Source organism: Schistocerca nitens, chromosome 4, assembly GCF_023898315.1.
Source record: "Schistocerca nitens isolate TAMUIC-IGC-003100 chromosome 4, iqSchNite1.1, whole genome shotgun sequence".
NCBI lineage: Eukaryota > Metazoa > Arthropoda > Insecta > Orthoptera > Acrididae > Schistocerca > Schistocerca nitens.
Genome location: NC_064617.1, coordinates 764,164,818 through 764,168,911, shown reverse-complemented (window position 1 = coordinate 764,168,911; position 4,094 = coordinate 764,164,818).

The window sequence follows — 4,094 nt, the reverse complement described above, 5'->3', positions numbered from 1 at the left end:
TGGACAACTTCCACTGTATGTGTGGTGTCACCGCCAGACACCACACTTGCTAAGTGGTAGCCTTTAAATCGGCAGCAATCCGTTAGTATACGTCGGACCCGCGTGTCGCCACTATCAGTGATAGCAGACCGAGCGCCGCCACACGGCAGGTCTAGTCTAGGGGGGAGACTCCCTAGCACTCGCCCCAGTTGTACAGCCGACTTTGCTAACGATGGTTCACTGTCTACATACGCTCTCATTTTCAGAGACGACCTAGCAAGGCGCCATATTCAGTTACTATGAATGTATTCTGATCAGACAATATTGTGAATCATGTACCATCGAGAGCGACGTTCACCATTAATGGATTAAAGTTAAGTATCAAACTAATTACGCCCGCTTTTTGAATTATAATTCCTTGTCATGTTCCAGACCTCACGTCAGCATAGTTCTTCCCTCCTCACGCCAGCCTGCGTGAGCTACAACGCGTGCATTTCGGCCCCCAATCGCACGGTGTTGGCTCTTCTGCCAACACAACAGTATGAGCCCTGCTGTTAACATTGACGTAAATGCCCGATGCCTGACAATGGACCTCCACCTATTAAACTGCACTGTGATGGTTATAAAAAGCAAAACAATAAATGAATTTTTCCCTACTCAGTGTGTGTATTTATTTTGTTGACGTTTACTAAGCCACAGCCCACTATCCATTGCTCGCTCACTCCGAACGTTACCGGCAGTCATATGAATCTCACGCAGCGTGGGCTGTTTATCATAGAGCCGATAAATACCTGCATTCGTGTCTAACAATCATTCAGTGCCCACCCACTCGGTGACATTGTCTCGGGTGGCGGTACTTACCACCACCGGGTGTCGGTACTACACTACTGGCCATTAAAATTGCTACACCAGGAAGAAATGCAGATGATAAACGGATATTCATTGGACAAATATATTATACTAGAACTGACATGTGGTTACATTTTCACGCAGTTTGGGTGCATAGATCCTGAGAAATCAGTAGCCAGAACAACCACCTCTGGCCGTAATAACGGCCTTTATACGGCTGGCCATTGAGTCAAACAGAGCTTGGATGGCGTATACAGGTACAGCTGCCCATGCAGCTTCAACACGATACCACAGTTCATCAAGAGTAGTGACGCGTATTGTGACGAGCCAGTTGCTCGGCCACCATCGACCAGACGTTTTCAATTGGTGAGAGATTTGGAGAATGTGCTGGCCAGGGCAGCAGTCGAACATTTTCTGTATCCAGAAAGGCCCGTACAGGACCTGCAATATGCGGTCGTGCATTATCCTGCTGAAATGTACGGTTTCGCAGGGATCGAATGGAGGGTAGAGCCAAGGGTCGTAACACATTTGAAATGCAACGTCCACCGATCAAAGTGCCGTCAATGCGAACAAGAGGTGACCGAGACGTGTAACCAATGGCACCCCATACCATCACGCCGGGTGATACGCCAGTATGGCGATAACAAATACACCCTTCCAATGTGCGTTCACCGCGATGTCGGCAAATACGGATGCGACGATCATGATGATGTAAACAGAACCTGGATTCATCTGGAAAAATGACGTTTTGCCATTCGTGCACCCAGGTTCGTCGTTGAGTACACCATCGCAGGCGCTCCTGTCTGTGATGCAGTGTCAAGGGTAACCACAGCCATGGTCTCCAAGCTGATAGTCCATGCTGTTGCAAACGTCGTCGAACTGTTCGTGCAGATGGTTGTTGTCTTGCAAACGTCCCCATCTGTTGATTCAGGGATCGAGACGTGGCTGCACAATCCGTTACAGCCATGCGGATAAGATGCCTGTCAGCTCGACTGCTAGTGATACGAGGCCGTTGGGATCCAGCACGGCGTTCCGTATTACCCTCCTGAACCCACCGATTCCATATTCTGCTAACAGTCATTGGATCTCGACCAACGCGAGCAGCAATGTCGCGATACGATAAACCGCAATCGCGATAGGCTACAATCCGACCTTTATCAAAGTCGGAATCGTGGTGGTAGGCATTTCTCCTCCTTACACGAGGCATCACAACAACGTTTCACCAGCCAACGCCGGTCAACTGCTGTTTGTGTATGAGAAATCGGTTGGAAACTTTCCCCATGTCTGCACGTTGTAGGTGTCGCCACCGGCGCCAACCTAGTGTGAATGCTCTGAAAAGCTGATCATTTGCATATCACAGCATCTTCTTCTTGTCGGTTAAATTTCGCGTCTGTAGCACGTCATCTTCGTGGTGTAGCAATTTTAATGACCAGTAGTGTAATAACATATCCGGAAGGCGGTGGAGGTAGCGGCGAAGGCGGCGGTGGTGGCGGCAGCGGCGGATTGGAGGCGGCGGCGGCGGCTGCGGAGACGGATATGGCCGCCTGATGGCGCTGTTCACAGTATGACGAAGCTATATATTCTTTAAGTAGGTTGCCTGATAAGACGTGGGTGGGTGGGAGTTGAGAAAACAACTTTTTATATACACGCATCTAGCTTTTTTCACTTTAGGTACGCTGCGCAGAATTTAGGAAATAACTTGTCGTCTGTAGACCTTAAACTCAGCCTGAATGGCGTTCAAGTCAAAAGGCGGCATTAACCTACAAACGAATTCCATCTGTGATCTCTCACTCCACAGGTTCTACAGACATACAGTTTGGCTCAGAGTGTGGGAAAACAGGAATTTATGCACTGAGGGTGACATAAGTCGTGGGATACCTCCAAGTACCGTATCTAGCCTCCTTTTGCAGGGCGTAGTGCAGCAGCTCGACGTGGCTTGGACTCAACAAGTCTCTGGAAGTCTACTGCAGAAATATTGAATCATGCTGCCTCTATAGCCGTCCATAATTGCGAAAATGTTGCCAGTGCAGGATTTTGTGCACGAACTGGACCTCTCGATTATGTCCTATAAATATTCGATGGGAGTCATGTCGGACAACGTGGGTGGCCAGATCATTCGCTCGAATTGTCCATAATGTTCTTCAAATCAATCACGAACAACTGTGGCCCAGTGACATGGTGCATTGTCATCCAAAAAAATTCCAACATTGTTTGGGAGCAAGTAGCCAAACATAACCATTTCCAACAATGATCCGTTCAGTTGGACTAGAGGACTCAGTTCATTCAATGTAAACACAGCCCCACCATTATGGAGCCATCACCATCTTGCACAGCGTCTTCTTGACAAAGTGAGTCCACAGCTTCGCGGGGTCTGCGCCACACTCGAACCCTACCATCAGGTCTTACCAAGCCGGGCGGTCTAAGGCGCTCCGGTCATGGACTGTGCGGCTGGTCCCGGCGGAGGTTCGAGTCCTCCCTCGGACATGGGTGTGTGTGTTTTCCTTTGGATAATTTAGGTTAAGTAGTGTGTGAGCTTAGCGACTGATGACCTTAGCAGTTAAGTCCCATAAGATTTCACACACATTTGAACATTCGAGCTCTTACCATCTGAAATCGGGACTCATCGGACAAGGCCACGGTTTCCCAGTCGTCCAGGGTCCAACCGATGTGGTCACGAGCCCAGGAGAGACGCTGCAGGCGATGTTATGCTGTTAGCAAAGGCCTTCGCGTCAGTCGTCTGCTGCTATAGCCCATTAACGACAAATTTCGCTACATTGTACCAATAGATTCGTTCGTCGTACATCCCACATTGATTTCTGCGGCTGGTTCACGCAAATAGTTCTTGTCTGTTAGCACTGACACCTCCACACAAACGCTGCTGCTTTCGGTCGTTAAGCGAACGCCGTCGGCCCCTGTGTTGTCCGTTCTGAAATTTGGTATTCTCGGCACTCTCTTGACACAGCAGACCTCCGAATACTGAAGTCCCTAAGGATTGCCGAAATGGAACGTCCCATGCATCTGGCTCCAACTATCATTCCGTGTTCAAAAATCTGTTAATTCCTGTTGACCGTACTCACTTCGAAAACCTTTTCACATGAATCACCTGAGTACAAATGACAGTTCCGCCAGTTCACTGCCCTTTTATACCTTGTACACGGGATGCTACCGCCATTTGTATATTTCCGTATAGCTATCCTATGACTTTTGTCACCTCGGTGTTCACTGCTTCATTTGGTACATTGTTACAGTATTTTTGCTTTAAAGGG